Source organism: Rhineura floridana, chromosome 7, assembly GCF_030035675.1.
Source record: "Rhineura floridana isolate rRhiFlo1 chromosome 7, rRhiFlo1.hap2, whole genome shotgun sequence".
NCBI classification, from domain to species: Eukaryota; Metazoa; Chordata; class Lepidosauria; order Squamata; family Rhineuridae; genus Rhineura; species Rhineura floridana.
Genome location: NC_084486.1, coordinates 33211269 through 33231637, shown reverse-complemented (window position 1 = coordinate 33231637; position 20369 = coordinate 33211269). Strand labels below are relative to the sequence as shown.

At 42.3% G+C, this 20369-nt stretch overlaps 1 protein-coding gene and 1 pseudogene across 5 annotated transcripts in view; one reads left to right on the top strand and one right to left on the bottom strand.

Annotated features, from left to right (window-relative positions):
* CTNNA3 (catenin alpha 3) overlaps positions 1–20369 on the top strand; it is a 1138512-nt gene that overhangs the window by 570208 nt on the left and 547935 nt on the right. The gene's annotated exons all lie outside the window — the stretch shown is intronic.
* LOC133389734 (5S ribosomal RNA) lies at positions 16125–16243 on the bottom strand (annotated as a pseudogene).

Sequence of the window (20369 nt, the reverse complement as noted above, 5' to 3'; positions counted from 1 at the left end):
CACACACACACAGAGAGAGAGAGAGAGAGAGAGAGAGAGAGAGAGAGAGAGAGAGAGATCTGGCTGCCTGGCTCTTTGGTATGTTTGGTTCCCCCTCCCATCCTCATCAGCTGTTGGATTAGCTGCAAGATCAATGCCACATTAAATTACTAGAGTTTGCTTCTTCCCCCCTTCCCCCTATCAGGAAGCTCATTTAAAAACCTCCTCCTTTAAACTCCATGTTTTCAATGAATATTTGTACATTATTGCAAAATAGCCTTTCAGTGGAAATATTATTCATTAAATATTTGATTTTATGTTTGATTGCAAAATAGTAGTTGTTTTTTTTTAAAACCCAATGAGATACAGTTACAGAAGCCAGAAGGAGGAAGGAGGAACTGTAAGTAAGAAGGAGGAGGCATGGACAGAGAATGGATCCAACTTCAGTACCGGAAATGCAACTGGCTATTGGGGGACAGGAGACAGGGGGCTTAGCATATCATGGAGGAACGCCTATGGACCGCCTATGCAGGAAAGTCCATGGCATTGCATCCAAGTGCTTTATAAGCTATTTCAGCAAATCTTAAGCATATTGTAAGCTATGTAAGTAAATATTAGCAGATGCAATTTTATGCATATTTCAAGCCGATATCTGGGCTGGCCCATACATGTCTACTCAGATTGGAATGACTTATTAAATGCTTAGCCTGTACTTGGATCAAAAACCTGTCATCTCAGTTTTTGTGGTTAGGGTCTTTCTCTTTTTAGCATTTGCCACCAACAGTTCTTGTGCATATTTGGATCCTGAACACTTTGCTTACACATTAATCTGGTTAATTTTCCTTTCAGATTTTATAGTATTTTATATTTGGAGGCATCTCTGTATGGTTTCATTATTTTTATTTGTTCTTGCTCTGTGGCCCTCGGAGGGGAAACTGATGATGCAACAATACTTTTACTACAATCTCTGAAGAGTCCATGACAAAGCTGGCTGGGAAATTTGTCAACTTGTTTTGACATACAAAACAAATTGAAAAATGGTTGTAAATAAAATTATCAGATATGGTTTTCATACCTTTCAACACTTTTGCATTATTAATGGTAGTTACATGCGTGGAACTATTACGTGGGTTGATTTAAGTGAGCTTCCTAGGCTATCTATATATTTCCTGGTGCATTATACAGACTTTTTTTGCATGAAGAATTATGATTAGACAATAATAATGAGCTTTAGCAAATTGAGAGAGACGTCAGTGGCCTGAAACTAGATTGGCTGGCAGCTTGAGCACCTTGGAATTATATCCAGGACACAGACTGGGCCATCTTGGTAATATGCCATACCTGTAGAGATCCTTGCAGTTGATTATTCTTGAAGCTAAACAGACCCTCATGAATCCAGGAATGGCAATCTTTAGTTACATAGGCTGGGGTTCTTGGGCTAACAAAGATATTGGAAGCAAGGATGTGGCTTTTGTCTCAAGCCTACATCCACAGACTGATATGGGCTACTTGTCTAAACTCACAATGGAAATTTCTGCTGTAGCAGGGAACTAAGAATTCACTGACCCCTTTCCATCTGAAAATAATCAAGTGTCTGTATTACTGTACATGAAGTGTTATCTGTATGAGTTTCTTGCATCACAGGGATGCTTCACAAGAAATGAAAACTGAAAATTGTTTTTTTTTTTTTGAGGGAAGACCTGTTTTTTTTAAATCCTTTGCCCATCTTAAGAGAACAAACATCTGGTGAAGTCTGAGAACTCTGCCATTGTCTCCCAAAAACTCTGCATTCCAGAAGTACAGTTTCTTTTAATTTTTCAGATGTATTGCTCTTTCCTGAGGTTAAAAAAAAGTTGAAAAAACATAGGGAATTCCTGTAGGGAAGACAATAATCACAAAGCCAAGCTTTTTTTTTTACCCCTTCAAGATTATTTGAATTCCTGCTATGTAAAATAGTCACTAGAATACAGTAGGGCCCCACTTTATGGCGCTTCGCTTTACAGCGTTTCGCTAATGCAGCGGTCTCAATTAGACACAATTAGACTAAAGCCCCACTCATACGGTGCTTGTTCCACTTTTACGGTGGTTTTAGGGCATCGCGAGCCATTCTATTCAATGAGTTCCGTTTTTCAGTGATTTCTGCTTTTTGGCGGCGGTCCGGAATGTAACCCGCCGTATGAGTGGGGCCCTACTGTACTATAATTTCTAGCTGTCTACATTGTGTGCAGTTACATGTAACCTCCCCAATTCTGTTTGTTAGCTGCTATATTTAACAAATTGTCCTGTTTCCCCACATGTCCCCCCATGCGAAAGGTCAGGATTTTTTTAAAAAAATATATGGATATATAACAGCTTGTCACCACCCCAATCTACATGTTAAACAAACTGAGAACAGCCTCTACCCTCTCCTCCCCTGCAAGCCAGCACTGTAGGGATAATTCAAATGTTCCTTTCTCAATCTGGGACATGCTTGCTCTTCCATAAGTATTCATTTCAGAAGCTATTCAATACTGGGAATGCATTCTTCTAGCTAACAACTGTAGTGTTTAAATGATGCACAGACATGAGAAACATTTAGTCTTTGGCTTTAGGGAGTGATGGTGGAGAACCTTTTTCTAGCCTAAAGGCCACGTTCTCTCATGGGCCATATTCTGGGGCCCACATGCCAGTGGGGAAGGAGCCAAAGGCAAAAATGGGGCTTAGGACAAAAGTGGGCAGAGCAATGTATATTACTCTTATTTTGTGCAGCAAGTTGCATTCCAGGCATACACTGGTCAGAAGTTTCTACACATCTGTACATCTCTCCATATAAGCAACCAGGCAGCATTATTACAGTTTAAGGATACATTGCAGCCAGGCAAAAACACTTCAGGAGGGCATGGAGCCAGACCAGTGAGGGATGTGGCCTTGGCATGGGGGGTGGCCTAGGAAGAGTTTTGAAGCTGAGGTTCAGGTAGAGATTCCTGGAAGACTGCATTCACTTTCCTGCCCCTGGGTTTAGGGAACAGCAGGTCTCACTCATTCAGCAACTGGCTGTTTATAATCCTACCAAACCCCTCCACTGCTGGAAATAAAGAAAGGGGTTAGTCGGTTGGTGGCAGCTAGGTTCCAACTCTTGAACATTAGTTAACCTAAGTCCTTTCTGGGCATCCCCCCCTCAAATTGTGTGCTGGTCTCCCCCCCCCCCGCTTCCCTCATCTACCCTGCCATCCAGACATTGGGAGAATGTCTCTTGTACATGCATAGGGCCTCTCCATGATAAGGAACAATTTGCAGTAGGGTTCCTGGTCTTGGGGAAACCCTATCTGCATACAGCAAGCTCCCCTTTCAAGACACATGGATGACAAGGGGACATTGAGATGGGGTCAGTAGGTACAACTCTGCTCTCCCCTCAATATGATTACAGTTGTGTGGAGAATGCTGAAAATTACTCTACTCTCGATTGTTACTTAGTGGAAAATGTCTCCCAGAAGGTTTCTGGCCAGCATGCTCTGTCATCCACAGCAATCTCTGAACCTGTGTCTGTGACCCCATCTAAATATATATATATGTTTTTTAGATATGTGATAGGTCTGTGCCACTTGTGACCTTTCAAGTAGAATCTGGCATGCACTGTGGCCTGCTTGACAATGCTCCTGTTTTTACAGCCATAAGTAGCAAAAATAGGGGGGCTTTTTGTCCTGCTTCTTGGTCACCATACATAGCTCATGGCAGGTCAATGTCTTTTCAAAGACAGCCTGATGTGTAAGGCATTGCAGAAATCTAAATAGGAAGTTACTAGTGTATGGGTAATTGTAGTAAGGCTATCTCTGCCCAGGTAGGGTTGCAGTTGGCATATCAGCCCAAGCTGATAACAGATGCTCTGTGCATTTCGTTGACAATGCTGGATCTAAGAGCATCCCCCTCCCAAACTCCAAAACTGATCCTTTAGGGAGAGCGCAGTTCACTCCAAAACAGGTTGAACATCACTTTGTTGGGCAGACAACCCATCTATTAACAGTACCTCTGTATTGTCTGGATTGATTCAGAATACCCACTGATTCTCTTGGATTTGTTGAAAAGAAGAGAGAGAACTGGATGTCATCTGCATATTGATGACACTTCAGTCTCCATTTTTAAAATTTATTTAAAGAAATTATATCCCACTTCACCATCTAGGTCTCAAAGCGGCTTACATGATAAAAAAAGTTACAATGTACAAAATTTAAAACTTGAATTAAACTTCAAAAAATTAAAACCTCAGAAATTTAAAATCTCAAAAATTTAAATAAAATACATGATAAAAATGTAAAGCATAAGAGAAGCATTCTTGATGTGAAGGCCTCCTGAAATAAAAGTTTTATTTATTTATTTATTACATTTATATCCCTCCCTTCCTCCTAGAAGGAGCCCAGGGTGGCAAACAAAAATACCAAAAGCACTCTAAAACATCTTAAAAACAAAATACTTTAAAATATATTAAAACAAAAAATCTGTAAAATCTTATTAAAACAAAACATCTTAAAAAACTTATTAAAATAGAACATCTTTAACCAGGCATCTGAAACTCAGCAGGGATGGTGCGTGTCTGACTTCTAGTGGGAGGGAGTTCCACAGAGTTGGGGCCACAACACTGAAGGCATGACTTCTTGTTGACATGCGTTGTACTTCTTGTCCATGTGGAACCACTAATATTGTTCCCACAGGTGATCTCAGTGAAAGACTTGGGATGTATAGGGTAAGGCATTTTTCCAGTTTAGAATAATTTTCAGTTAAGAATAATTTTTATTTATTTATTTATTTATTTATTTATTTTTGTTGTTTTGTGGAAGGGTGGTGGTGGTTCTGTTTGTCATATTCTGTATTACTTTTTATAATAACTCATTAATCTTTTTTAAAGAAGAAATGTATGTCTATCTCCAGAGCAACTAAGTCTGAATGTGTAGCTTCAGGTGCACCCCCAACTGGCTGCCATGGGCAAGTAGTAATATAAACTTGATTAGATATGGAAGCGGTGCAGAAGAATCCAACTTGCAGATGAGAAGCTGGCTGAGCCTACTATGGTGTACTGTCAAAGAACCATTAAACTCTGTTTAGCTGTATCCCATTCTTTGTTTTCCACTACTAGTTTCATGTTCTCTATTTCTACTGCAGTAACCAAGTAAAATCAAGCCACTTCATATGCCAGTGTTGGAAGACAATCTACCACTGGGCAGCTCCGGAGTCACTGCCAAAACTATATTAACAAATCCCGGTTTAGGATGTTGCTCACTTTTAACATGAGACGACATTAAGCATTGCAAACAACACAGGGTGAGCAAGTTGACAGTGCAAAATGCTGTTTCATTGAATGCTACAGTGTGAATCATATCATTCTCGGCATACCAGCCTCTCAGGAGACCAAGTCATTATTTCAAGGCAAATTGGTTCCTGGAATGGATGTAAACAAATGTGTACCATTTATTTGTTTTAGCCTTCTGTGTTTAAAAAGTAGGTTTATAAGAGATTTCATGTTGCCCCCCATTGGGAGGACAGTAGGGGACTGAGGAATTGCATTAGACTTTGAGTGAGTAAGTAGGAAAATATTGATAGCTGGAGGAAAGGGCTAAGAAAATGGTATGCACCTTCCCCTATTCTGTCCACAGACAACAGACAGTCAAATGGGGCTGCAGGATTATGAGGAGACAAGTTTAGTAATTGAAAAGCTGAGCTTGGAAGGAATGCTGGGTTTTTTCTAGACCACTGAAGAATCAACAGGGGAAAAGTGCCCGAGATGAAAACTGTAGGGGACAATGAAGAAATTGTCTGTTTCCTTATTCACTGGTTATCTCTACTAGCATTAATATTGCTGAGAACAAGGAGGTTAAGAGCATAGACATGTGGAACATTGGCAGGCAGTCTGAACATACGGCAAGTAGTATCAGAGGGTTTGTGTTTTGTTTTTATTTCCTCTATCAAAGGAATATGAAACTATTGGGAAACAGTGGCTCTCAGAATTCATCAGGACAATCACTGTGCAATAGCATGGATAAAACATTGGCACAGTGGGTAAGTGGACACCATCGTTAGTTAAAGCACAGAGGGACATGGATATGTCAAATGTGAACACAACAATATATCATATACAGGACACACTCTGACAAAGCAAATGCACACGTGTGTGGCATAAACTCTATTATCATTTGCCAATTCCACTTACCAGCACCTGTGGTGATTTTGAATTTGTTTGTAATGTTAATGCACCTGATGTTCCCCAGAGGCTGAGTATGACTTTAGGCACAGCTGGGAGTGCAGAGTTGGAAATGAGTTGTGCTGTCTCTTGTATAATTCTGGGACTCTTAAAATAAGGATTCTTTGTGTGTTGATGAAGCAAATTAAGCTTTGTGATCGCACGATACTTCATAACCCAGTCCAACAAGATTTCATGTATAAATGAGAGGAAAGAATGAGAAAAAGCTAGACATTCCCTTACAGCCCAGCCAGACTCTGGTCAGCCAGACCTCCATCTTTATCCCCTTTTTATTTTGCTTATGTATTTAAGTTTGTGATGCTGTGTATAGTTTCAGTCTCTGAGATTAAAATGGTAGATGAACACAGAATGTCTTCCAGGTATGGTGAAGGGTGCCATGTGTGTGAACACACACACACGTCATTCAGAGGCAGAAAAAATCCATTGTGGCCCAAAGGTCAGTAGTTAGTGCCTAACATCCAAGTCACATGAGCACATCAACATGTTCAGTGTCTGTGAAGAATGTCCTGTACATGCTGAAGAATTTTGTATGGCTGCTGCTGGGATGCATTGCGCTTACATGGATAGGCTTTTAGCATATCACCATAACTGGTAATAATCAAAGGTCTATGGTGGTGTGCTAAGTAACCCATTATGTGCCAGTGGCAGTTGCACAGCCAGTTTAGCTTATGCTGCTGCGTTGGAACCCAGTGTGGGATAAAGGTGGAGGACAAATCTGTATTAAAAGGATTTATACTTAGAATTTGGTGGTTTGAACTGCTTCTTGTAGTGAGTAACTGCTTATGTCTGTGCCAGTTGTGCACTGCTATTGTTTTTTCCAAAAACAAAGGCCAAATAATTTTATGCAAAACTGTGCATACAAGACACGTATTTTATGTATGAGTCAAGCCCCATGCAGTACAATATTCTCACACAGCATAATTTTATATTAATACAACCACAACAGAAGATTTATGGAACTTTAAAGTTGACAATGAGGACATTGAACTTGTCAAGGATTATCAATACCTTGGCACAGTCATTAACCAAAATGGAGACAACAGTCCAGAAATGAGAAGAAGGCCAGGACTGGTGAGGGCAGCTATGAGAGAACTGGAAAAGGTCCTGCTGTGGGGTGCTGCAGGGAACTGTCTTGTCCCCGATGCCATTTATCACCTATATAAAGCTCTTGGGAGCAGTCATCAGGAGATTTGGGGCAAGGTGTCAGCAGTACACTGATGATTCCCAACTCTTTCTCTGTAACATTTGGATTAGGACAGGCCAATAAACTGAGTCTGAACCCTAGCAACGTGGAGGTGCTGTGGGTTGGTGGTTCCCAAGTTCAGATCACTGGTCAGTTGTCTGCTTTGGATGGGGTCATACTCCCTCTGAAATAGTAGTTTCATAGTCTGGGGGTGCTCCTGGATCCATCTTTGTCACTAGAGGCTCAGGTGACCTCAGTGGCTGGGAGTGCCTTTTACCAGCTTCGGCTGGTAAGACAGCTACTGGACCAGGATAGCCTGACCATTCTTGTCCATGCACCAGTAACCTCCAGGCTGGATTACTGTAATGCACTCTGTGTGTAGATGCCCTTGAGGTTGCAGCTGGTGCAAAATGCAATGGCGTGACTGCTCACTGGGGCAGGGTATCGCCAACATGTCACCCTGCTGCAGAACGAATTGCACTGGCTGCCCATTTGCTACCCAGCTAAGTTCAAGGTTCTGGTTTTGGTGTACAAAGCCCTACACAACTTGGGACCAGGATGCCTGAAAGATTGTCTTACCCCTTATATACCCAGTTGATCACTGTGCTCTGCAGATGAGGGCCTCCTGCAGATACCATCTTATCAGGGGGTCTGTTCCACCTTCAGTGTAGTGGCACCTACCCTTTGGAATTCCCTCCCTTTTAATATTAGATTGGCACCATCTCTGTTATCTTTTTTGCACCTACTGAAAACCTTCCTCTTTCAACAAGCCTTTTATTATAGACCTTATCCCAGTGTGTATGTGTGTTGGAATTGCTTTTTAAGATATTTTAAAAGGTTTTTATAAAAGATGTTTTTAAAGAAGTTTTATTTTAATATATTTCAAAGTCTGTTTTTAAGTTGTTTTAGAGTGTTTTTGTGTTTTTGTTTGCTGCCATGGGCTCCTACTGGGAGGAAGGGTGGGATATAAATTTAATAAATGAATGAATAAATAACAAGTAATACATTCTTACACATATTTCCCCTAATATATGCATTTTTGTAAACATTTGCAACTGCATTGCAAAACTTGCAGAAATGTGAATTTTAAAGGATGGGTGTGTTTCAGTTCTCAGATTGCTTTGGAAAGTGCAAAGCAAATTTCTCCCTCATCCCTACTTCTCACACACCCACCTCTACCATTGCAGCCCCTGGAAAATTGCACACTAGGGAATGTTGCCTTCAGGCTGAATAAGGTTTTCCACCCCTAGTTTAATGGTTTCTAGGCAAGGAAAGGTATGACATATGACCGTAGCTCACTATTGGTGGACACAATTTTATCAGATCTGTAAAGGTTGATGGGGTTTTTATGTATGAACAGTCTCCTTGGTCAGGTGGGGTCTTTGCTTCTGGGCACTCAGACTTGGCATACATTTAGAGTAAGTTACATATCCTTGCTCTTTCACCATGTCTAAAAAGAAAAAAAAATCAAGTGAGATCTAGCCTGCCCATTACTGTTCCTTAGCCTGAAAAGCAGATCAAAATATGAGTAATCAAGAAAACTGCAGTAGGTTTTTTTTTTTGCATTCTAGTACCCTCAATGCAATACTTTTCACTAATATAGCATGCATATATGCATGCTATATTATATGCATATATATATGCATGCTATATTGGTAAAAAGTATTCACTAATAGGCAAAAACCCCTTGCTGTTTAAGAATGTACCTATAGCCAACAGATATTTCTATCAAACTTTAAAAAGCAGGAAAATTGGGCAGCTATAGTGAATGCACCAAGGGAGCAGGAAATGTGACCTCCTCTCTATTGTACTGCCCTACAAATTTGCAAAAATGCAAACAATTTGGATTGGTTTTTCACAATCCAATCCACTTCCTATGCAGCTTGGAAGAATTTGGTCACATGTGCCTCTGGGAGGAGGAGGGCAGGGGTAGGGAGGAGGGAGGGCATGGGAAGGGAAGAGGAGGGAGGGGAGGAGGAAGGACAGGAAGCCTGCCTTCCTGCCTTCAAAGGAAGGAAGCCTGAGATAATCCTAAGGAGTTAAGCCCCAGCTGACAGTTGAGCCATCAGCCTCAATTAACACATTGGCTGGCAGCAGTAGCTGGGAGGGACCAGCCACACATATAAATTCAGAGCACCCTAGCAAGGGAGCCTGCTCCATGAGCTAGAGGAAGCCCCCAGCTGACAAAGCGTCAAGGCGAGTTAAGCAGCAGAGTGAGTTCGGCAGCAGGGCAAGGCGGCCAGGGCCCCCCACTCTGCCCGTCTGTTCCCTGACCTCAACTAAACCGCAGTGTCCAACCCATTAACTTAATAAACTTTAAACAAAATTATGCAGGTAAGAAGCCAGCAGGGGTGTGGGGGCTTTCCAGTGTTTTGCACCGCCTGCAGCATGTACAACTATCTGCCTGTTGGACAGAAGTCATGGGTGTGCTCTCGGTGCAATGAGCTCCTGGCTCTCCGGGAACGACTTCATTTCCTTGAGGCCAAGTTGCCTGACCTGGAAAAGCTGAGAGAGGCAGAGAGGTGTGTGGATGAGGCCTTCAGGGACACTATAGCTGTGTCCAAGGATGACAGTTCTCCTGCTATCATGGAGAACGATGGTCTCGGGGAAGGAGAGCATCCAGCCGAGGAAGAGGGAAACGATCCCTTAGAAGGGACCCATTCCTTGGGGGATGAGCAGCTATCCTCTTGTGCTGAGGATATATCTCCGGGGGGTGGAGGGATCCTTGTAGTGGGTGATTCAATCATTAGGAACATAGACAGTGGGGTGTGTGATGGGCGTGCAGACCAGAAGGTAATTTGCCTGCCTGGTGCGAAGGTTGTGGATATCGCCCGTTGTTTAGATAGTTTGGTAGACAGTGCTGGGGAGGAGTCAGTGGTTGTGGTGCACGTTGGCACCAATGACATGCGGAAATGCAGTTGTGAGGTCCTGGAAGCAAATTTTAGGTTGCTAGGTAGGATGCTGAAAGCCAGGACCTCCACGGTGGCTTTCTCTGAAATGCTACCAGTTCCACGTGCAGGACCAGCCAGACAGGCACAGCTTTGTAGTCTCAGTGCGTGGATGAGACAATGATGTCGGGAGGAGGGGTTTGGATTTGTTAGGCACTGGGGAACATTTTGGGACAAGCCAGACCTGTACAAAAGGGACAGGCTCCACTTGAACCAGAATGGAACCAGACTGCTGGCACTTAAAATTAAAAAGGTGGCAGAGCAGCTTTTAAACTGACTGAGGGGGGAAACCCGACAGGAGCTGAGGAAGGTCCAGTTTGGAATAAACCTCCCCCCTGGGATAAAGACCAAAGAAATGATGAAATTTTAAAAGGGGTAGGCCTAGAAGTAGGCATTGTGAGAGCAGGGACACAGGATATCAATTCAGAAGGGCAAAATTACTACAGGCCAAACCAAAAGTGCCAAAAACACTTGAAGAGAGACACTGCTTACAAGTGCCTGTACGCTAATGCTAGGAGCCTCCAAACCAAGATGGGAGAACTGGAGTGCTTGGTCTTAGAGGAGAGCATTGATATACTGAGAATAACGGAGACCTGGTGGAATGGAGAAAACCAGTGGGATACGGTTATCCCTGGATATAAACTATATCGGAAGGACAGGAAAGGACATATTGGTGGTGGTGTCGCTCTATACATGAAAGAAGGCATTGAATCCAGCAAGCTCGAAACCCCAAAAGAGGCAGACTCCTCCACAGAATCGTTGTGGGTGGTGATACCATGCCCCAGGAAGGATTTAATACTGGGAACGATCTATCGTCCCCCTGATCAAAATGCTCAGGGAGACCTGGAGATGAGATACGAAATTGAGGAAGCATCCAAACTAGGAAATGTGGTAGTAATGGGTGACTTCAATTACCTGGACATAGACTGGCCGCATATGTGTTCCAGTCATGACAAAGAAGCAAAGTTTCTAGATATTCTAAATGATTATGCCCTAGACCAGTTGGTCATGGAACCGACCAGAGGGACGGCAACCTTGGACTTAATCCTCAGTGGGGACCGGGACCTGGTGCGAGATGTAAGTGTTGTTGAACCGATTGGGAGCAGTGAGCATAGTGCTATTAAATTAAACATACATGGAAATGGCCAATTGCCAAGGAGATCCAACACGGTCACATTTGACTTCAAAAGAGGAAACTTCACAAAAATGAGGGGATTGATGAAAAGAAAGCTGAAAAACAAAGTCCAGAGGGTCACATCACTCAAAAATGCTTGGAAGTTGTTTAAAAACACTATATTAGAAGCTCAACTGGAGTGCATACCGCAGATCAGAAAAGGTATCGCCAGGGCCAAGAAGATGCCAGTGTGGTTAATGAGCAAAGTCAAACAAGCTCTTAGAGGCAAAAAGTATTCCTTCAGAAAATGGAAGTCTTGTCCAAATGAAGAAAATAAAAAACTCTGGCAAAAGAAATGCAAGAAGACAATAAGGGATGCTAAAAAAGAATTTGAGGAGCATATTGCTAAGAACATAAAAACCAACAACAAAAAATTCTATAAATACATTCAAAGCAGGAGACCATTTAGGGAGGTGATTGGACCCTTGGATGATAAGGGAGTCAAAGGTGTACTAAAGAACGATAAGGAGATTGCAGAGAAGCTAAATGATTTTTTTGCATCTGTCTTCACAGTGGAAGATATAGGGCAGATCCCTGAACCTGAACTAACATTTGCAGAAAGGGATTCTGAGGAACTGAGACAAATAGTGGTAACGAGAGAGGAAGTTCTAGGCTTAATAGAGAATATAAAAACTGACAAATCACCAGGCCCGGATGGCATCCACCCGAGAGTTCTCAAAGAACTCAAATGTGAAATTGCTGATCTGCTAACTAAAATATGTAACTTGTCCTTCAGGTCCTCCTCCGTGCCTGAGGACTGGAAAGTGGCAAATGTAACGCCAATCTTCAAAAAGGGATCCGGGGGGATCCCGGAAATTACAGGCCAGTTAGCTTAACTTCTGTCCCTGGGAAACTGGTAGAAAGTATTATTAAAGCTAGATTAACTAAGCACATAGAAGAACAAGTCTTGCTGAAGCAGAGCCAGCATGGCTTCTGCAAGGGAAAGTCCTGTCTCAGTAACCTATTAGAATTCTTTGAGAGTGTCAACAAGCATATAGATAGAGGTGATCCAGTGGACATAGTGTACTTAGACTTTCAAAAAGCTTTTGACAAAGTACCTCACCAAAGACGTCTGAGGAAGCTTGTGGATAAGGAATTGGTTAAGAAGCAGAAAGCAGAGAGTAGGAATAAATGGACAGTTCTCCCAATAGAGGGCTGTAGAAAGTGGAGTCCCTCAAGGATCAGTATTGGGACCTGTACTTTTCAACTTGTTCATTAATGACCTAGAATTAGGAGTGAGCAGTGAAGTGGCCAAGTTTGCTGATGATACTAAATTGTTCAGGGTTGTTAAAACAAAAAGGGATTGCGAAGAGCTCCAAAAAGACCTCTCCAAACTGAGTGAATGGGTGGAAAAATGGCAAATGCAATTCAATATAAACGAGTGTAAAATCATGCATATTGCAGCAAAAAATCTGAATTTCACATATACGCTCATGGGGTCTGAACTGGCGGTGACCGACCAGGAGAGAGACCTCGGGGTTGTAGTGGACAGCACGATGAAAATGTCGACCCTGTGTACGGAAGTTGTGAAAAAGGCAAATTCCATGCTAGTGATAATTAGGAAAGGTATTGAAAATAAAACAGCCGATATCATAATGTTGTTGTATAAATCTATGGTGCGGCCACATTTGGAATATTGTGTACAGTTCTGGTCGCCTCATCTCAAAAAGGATATTATAGAGTTGGAAAAGGTTCAAAAGAGGGCAACCAGAATGATCAAGGGGATGGAGCGACTCCCTTACGAGGAAAGGTTGCAGCATTTGGGGCTTTTTAGTTTAGAGAAAAGGCGGGTCAGAGGAGACATGATAGAAATGTATAAAATTATGCATGGCATTGAGAAAGTGGATAGAAAAAAGTTTTTCTCCCTCTCTCATAATATTAGAACTCATGGACATTCAAAGAAGCTGAATGTTGGAAGATTCAGGAGAGGCAAAAGGAAGTACTTCTTTACTCAGCGCATAGTGAAATTATGAAATTTTCTCCCACAAGACGCAGTAATGGCCACCAGCTTGGATGGCTTTAAAAGAAGATTAGACAAATTCATGGAGGACAGGGCTATCAGTGGCTACTAGCCATGATGGCTGTGCTGTGCCACCCTAGTCAGAGGCAGCATGTTTCTGAAAACCAGTTGCCGGAAACCTCAGGAGGGGAGAGTGTTCTTGCACTCGGGTCCTGCTTGCGGGCTTCCCCCAGGCACCTAGTTGGCCACTGTGAGAACAGGATGCTGGACTAGATGGGCCACTGGCCTGATCCAGCAGGCTCTTCTTATGTTCTTATGGAAGGAGGGGGGATGGGAGAGGTGAGAGGGAAGTGGAAGGAGGGCAGGTTCAATTATTTCCATTGTTATTGAGTTCAATGAGATTTATTCCCATGCAATCATGGTTAGGATAGGTGAAACTGACCATGGGGGAAGAGGAGAAGGCGGAAGAAGGAATGGCTGGAGCGGGCAGGGGATGAGAGGAAGAAGGGAGGAGGAGGGAGGGGAGAGGGAAAGTGGATGGAAGGAGGAGAGGGAAAGGGAAGTGGAAGGAGAAGGGAGAAAGAGGGGAAAGGAGAGAGGGAGAGAAGGGGGAGGGGATAAAAGGCAGGTCTGCCTGCTTGTTAAGTGCAATGGGATTTACTCCTGTGCAATCATAATTAGGATAGGTGAAACTGACCATGGGGGAGGAGGAGAAGGGGAAGGGAGGGAGGAGGGAGGAGAGGGGAGGAGGAAGGGAGGGAGAAGAGGAGGGGATGTTTGATCATTTGCAAGCTTATTGAGTTCAGTGGATTTTATTCCCTTGCAATCATGCTTAGAATAGGTAAAACTGACCATGGAGGAGGAGGAGGAGGAGGAAGGGGATGGGGATGGAGAGGGAGGGGCAAAGGAAGGAGGAGGGAATGGGCAAAAGGGAGGGGATAGGAGGGAGGAGGAGGGGGCAGGTTTGATCATTTGCGGGCTTTTTGAGTTCAGTGGGATTTACGCCTGTACAATCATGCTTAGGAAATGTGAAACTGACCTGAGGGAGGAGGAAGGAAGGGAGAAGGGGAGGGGAGGTTTGATGATTTGCATGCTTATTGAGTTCAGTGGGATTTACTGCTGTGCAATCATGCTTAGGATAGGTGAAACTAACCTGGAGGAAGGGCAGGGAGGGGGGAGGAGGGGGGAGAGAAGGGGAAGAAAGGTAGTGGTAGGGAGGAAGGTGGAGGGGGGAGGGGGGAGGGGGAGAAGGGGAGGAGGAGATTGGGTGGGTGGGCCCCGTGCTGAGGAATATCCTCTTTCCTTTCCAAAAGAAAAACGTTAACAGTATCATTATTTTGGGGGCCACACTCACACCAGACATTTATTCCACTTTAAACAGTCATGGCTTTCCCCAAAGAATCCTGGGTAGTTTATGAAGGGTGTTGAGAGTTGTTAGGATACACCCTACTCCCCTCATAGAGCTACAATCCCCAGAAGAGGGGCTGACTGTTAAACCACACTGGGGCAGCAATAGGATTACATGTACTCTGTGAACATGGGTGATTTGTAATTAGTTTCAACAAATTATGAGAACTCTGACAGAAAAAAATCAATAGAGGGCTGGATTCCCCCCCCTTTTTACACTTTGAACTCTCAATTCTCTCTGACTGTTTTGTGTATCACCATGAAAATTTAAAGGGTTGTTAAGCAAGCATTTCTGAGTTCAGGACTATAAGGTTTGTAAGGTTTTGTTTTGAAATGAGCTTATGGGAAGCATCAGAATGGCATGGGAGTATTTTCAATTTAACATTGCAGAATGCGAAAAATCTATGCTGGCTGTATAATTAATTCCAGTTTTGTGTAGCATTGCCAAACATAGTATGGCATTCATTATTTATCTGGATACTTAACCCAGGCATTGATATTAGAACAGGTGAGGAAAGGGATGAAATGTCCTGGAGCTTATTTTTCCTGTTGCAAAGATGAAACTTCATCTCAACAGGTCCACAGCAGCTCCTTTGATCACCCAGTCTCTGTGAAAATTGTAAACTGTCAAGATGATGAGGCTGCAGCAGATACAGGAATATGTCTTAAGTGAGCCTGAATAGATTTTCCCATTGGAAACACTGAGTGAATTATTCCATCTAGTAACTGCTGAAGTGGGCAGGTATTTCAGGAGGAACCTGATTAATTTCAGCATGTGGACATGTAAACATTTTCAGCAGGGGTTGCCCAGCACATCTTGCTGCCTGAAACAGAGTAGCAAATCCCCCTTCTCTCAAAGTCAAGGTGCATAATAACCAAAGCTGTTCAACTTGTTTGGCCATCTGAGGCACAAAATCCCACAAACATCTCTCCCTCTCCCTGACACCAAAAATGCAACAGTAAAACATTTAATAATGTAGCAATTTGTGCTGTTTCATAACAGCAGCCTGAGGCAGCAGTCTCCCCCTACCTGGTATGGCTTGCCCTGAAAATACATGTTTATTTTTGTTTTTCTTCTTTTTCATTGCTATTGATTGTTCTGAATGTTCCTTCCTTTTGTTGTTGTTGTTATATGCCTTCAGGTTGATTACGACTTATGGTGACCCTATGAATCTTTTGGGATATATTCATAGGGTTTTCATGCTAAGAGGTATTCGGAGGTGATTTACCATTGCCTTCCTCTAAGCCTATGGCACTTGGCATTCCCAGGCGGTCACCCATCCAAGTACTAACCAGGCCTGACTCTGCTTAGCTTCCGAGAGCAGACGAGATCAGGTGTATTTAGGGTAGTATGGCCGTAGGCGTACCTTCCTTATTTATAATATTTCAGCCCTACCCTTCCTCTGAGGAGCTCAGAGCAGCTGCTGAACATCACAACAACCCATGAGGTAAGTTAGGCTGACAAATAGTGACTTCTCAAAACCATACTTCTGGTTTCAGTAGGGATTGGAATACGAGTTTTAGGAGTGTGATCTAACTGCAACATTTGGTTTGAACAGTGATTTGATTCTCTAGAGAACAGCCCACTTCAGTGCAAAGTGCCTGAGTCAGCTGGGGGGGGGGAGGCTAAGGCTGAATCTTATTCAGAAGAATGAAGCTTTGTTTCTCTCTGTTCACCCCCCAATCATTATTATAAGAAAATGAAAAGGCCTATTACCTCCCCCCCCCATTTTGACAGATATGGATGAAATTTACATGTACAGTAGTACCTCCAGAATGGATAAATCCCACCATATTACCGGCAATAAGACTCATTTGTGTGCTGGGCTTTTAAAATTTGATTCCCTCTACCACCCCCAAAAGGAAACCAAATTTAACTTTTATTGTGGCAGAATTTGATGAAATTTATATTCATGGTTAGACCACTGGAAACAAATAAATTCTGTCAAATCTCAGAAGAATAATTATAGTGGTTTTTCTGCAAGGGCAGCCTTTATAGGTTGGGGATGGGAAAATCATTCCCTCTGATTACAAGCTTGGCCTATCAGTCACAACAGAGCTTTCTTCCCCCCACTCACCCCCACTCTGGTATATTCCTTATAAGGTAAATAAAAGGCATTAGTTTTGAGTTTAGCAGATATGTCCCTGCTTCAACTTGGAGACCCTCATACAGATCTTGCATTGACTTGGACAAGCCCAGAATCCCTCAAACCATCCTGCTTCAGCTCAGGATTCATCCCAATCTGCTGCACACCCCTAGTCAGTTACTTATATCCTAGCCCAACTATCCAGCCAATTTATTGATGCATTAAGTTGTATTATATAGTGACAAGAGTGGCAGTATACTATAGCCAGCATGGATTTCTTGTATTCCACAATGTTAAATTGGAATTACCCCCAATGCCATTCTACTGCTTCCCATAATCTCATTTCAAAATAAAACCTTATAAAACTTATAGTCCTGAACTCAGAAATGCTTGTTTGATAGCCCCCTAATTTTTCATGGTGATACACAAAACAGTCAGAGAAAATCGAGAGTTTGGAGTGTAAAACAAGAGAAAACAACATCCAGACCTGTGTTGAACTTTTTCTGTCAGTGGTCTCATAATTTGTTGAAATTTATTAAAAATCAGCCATGTTCACAGAGTACCTGTAATCCTATTACTGACCTAGCCCCATACTCTGACCTTCATCTTCTGCACTTTAAAAGTTTAAAAAATGCCTGGCTGAGTTTTAATTAATTTAAGAAATTTAACATTAAAGTCAATGATAAGCATGGGCATGCTCAAAAAGAATCAACTGTCATTGTTCTAAATGCCAGGCTTACAGCTGTTTGGCTTGGCTAATCAGGGGCCACACCTACACCAGACAGTAACTCACTTTAGACAGTCATGCCTCCCCCCAAACAATCCTGAGAAGTATAGTTTGTGAAGAGTGCCCAGAGTTGTTAGGAGACTCCTATTCCCTTGACAGAGCTCCAGTGGCCAGAGTGGTTTCATACTCAGCCCCTCTTCTGAGGATTGTAGCTCTGTGAAGGGAATAAGCCATCTCCTAGCAACTCTCAGCACCCTTCACAAACTACCCAGGATTCTTTGTGAGAAGCCATAAAATTGAAATAAAGGTTTGTTGTGGATGTGGCCAGTAACAGCTTTGGTGTAAATTTGGGTGGGAGACTACATGTGCCTGCTGTAGAATAAAAAGGTAGGGAAAACCCTGAAAAACAATGATACTGTTCACAGTGTTTTCCTTTTAGAAAGGGGCTTTCCCTCTGCCCAGTGCCCACACACCCAATTTCCTCCCCTCCCTTTTTCCTTCCTCTCGCTGCCCTCCCTCAGGTCAGTTTCACCTATCCTAAGCATGATTGTACAGGAATAAATCCCACTGAACTCAAAAAGCATGCAAATGATCAAACCTCCCCTCCCTTCCTCCTACCTACTATCCCCTCACTCTTGCCCCTTTCCTCCCAGTTCCTTTACCTCTCTCCCCTCCCTTCCTTCTCCTCCCCCATGGTCAGTTTTACCTATTCTAAGCATGATTGCACAGAAGTCAATCCCATTAAACTCAATAAGCATGCAAATGATCAAACCTCCCTTTCCCTTCCCCTCTCTCCTCTCCTCATTCCCCTTTCCTCTCCCCTCCTCCTCTCTTCTTCTTCCCCTCCCATCTTCCTTCTTCCTCCTCCCCTGCCCACTCTAGTCCTTTCTCCCTCTTCTCTTCTGCCCCCATGGTCAGTTTCACCTATCCTAAGCATGATTGCAGAGGAGTAAATCCTGTTCAACTCAGTAAACCTGCAAATGATCAATCCACTCTCAACAAACTTCCACAGGATCCCATTTCTTACCTCCCAGATTAAAAAGCAGACAATATGTTACTAAATTCTTCCAAGCTACACAGGAAGTGAATTGTGTTTTCATTTTTACAAATTTGTAGGGCAGTACACTATCCCAGAGAGGAGGTCAGGTCTCCTGCCCTCCTGGTGCATTCACTATAGCTACCTAATTTTCCTGTTTTTTAAATTTTGATAGAAATATCGGTTGCTTATAGGTACATTCTTAAACCGCAAGGGGTTTTTTTTGCCTATTAATAAATTAATATATACTTGCAATAGAGATTCTGTAATTTCTCAATGGTATATTATTTTGGGCTGCAGTATTATAATGGTGATTCTCTAGCTCATTCAATATTCTGCTCTTTAAAGCTATGCTCACTATTGACTGGGTGGCTGGTAGGGATGGAAAGATCTGCCAATTGAGGTTTTCTCAGTTTCTCATTCTTTCAATCTTAAATTCAGTTCTCCACATTTCTGCAGCAATTTTGTAATTTTTTAAAAAATCTTCATGCAAATTCTCCAGCATTTTAGTCCGAATTTCTTCTAATAAACAAATTTTTGTAGGTAGTTTTGACTAACATTTTGCAAGCCATTTCTCACCATATAATGTAGTTTTGCATGTTATTTTCACTCATATATTCATTCTTATGCACACATTCTCCTAACATATGCATTTTTGTAAACATGGTTTGGTTGGTGAACTGCACTGAAAAATTTGAGTAAGTGCTAATTTTGAAGGATGGTTGTGTTTCGGTACTAGTGTTGTTTCGGAAATGTGAAATTGATAGATTTGGCATAAAATGCCAACTGAATATAATTTCTTGCCATCTCTAGTGGAGACACAATACTGTCTCATGATTATGTTCAAGAGCATGCATATGTTCATGTGCTTTTCCCCCTTTATCCATCCTCCTTCTCACTCAGGTTCACATATGTCTCCCTCCTCCTCCTTCGCATCAACATTCCTTCCTTCCCTTTCTAGAATTACAGATACATTGGCACTACCATGTTTGCTTACCAGAATTAGTGCCAAACCACAGTTTGAAATCATGGCTTAAAGTCCTTTTGAAAACTGTGGTTTATCTAATGATGATCAGCAAAATGCTGGTACTAATGTAACCACCATTTGGCAAAGTTGGCAAATGTGATATTTGCACTGAGCCAATTACTGAAGTCATTTCATTTCATTTCATTTCATTTATTTATTTGCGGTCGGAGACCCGTATACTGAGAGTATAGTAAAATAAATATGTACAAAAATTATCAAATAAGAACAACATATACATTTGATCAGGAGAAGATCGGAAAATTACATATCAAAGGCATTTGAGTGTAAACGTTGAGCAGCGTATAAGAATTTGGCCACATTCATAGTTATTTCTCTGTTAGAACCCAAGATAAGATGGTAGATCAATTTATCAATCGGCATCAGAGAGCAGTTTTCTGTTATATTGGCTATGAATTTAGATCGTAGAAAGTCATAGAGAGAACAGTCGAGGATAGTATGCGCAAGAGTTTCAATTTTTCCACTACCAAAAGGGCAAAAACGTTGTTCGTAGGGGATTGCCTTATACCTACCCAACAATAAGGTAAGACTGAAGTCTTAATTTGATTCTCGGGACGTGTGTGCCATAATCTTTCAAAATGTTAACCCTTTTGC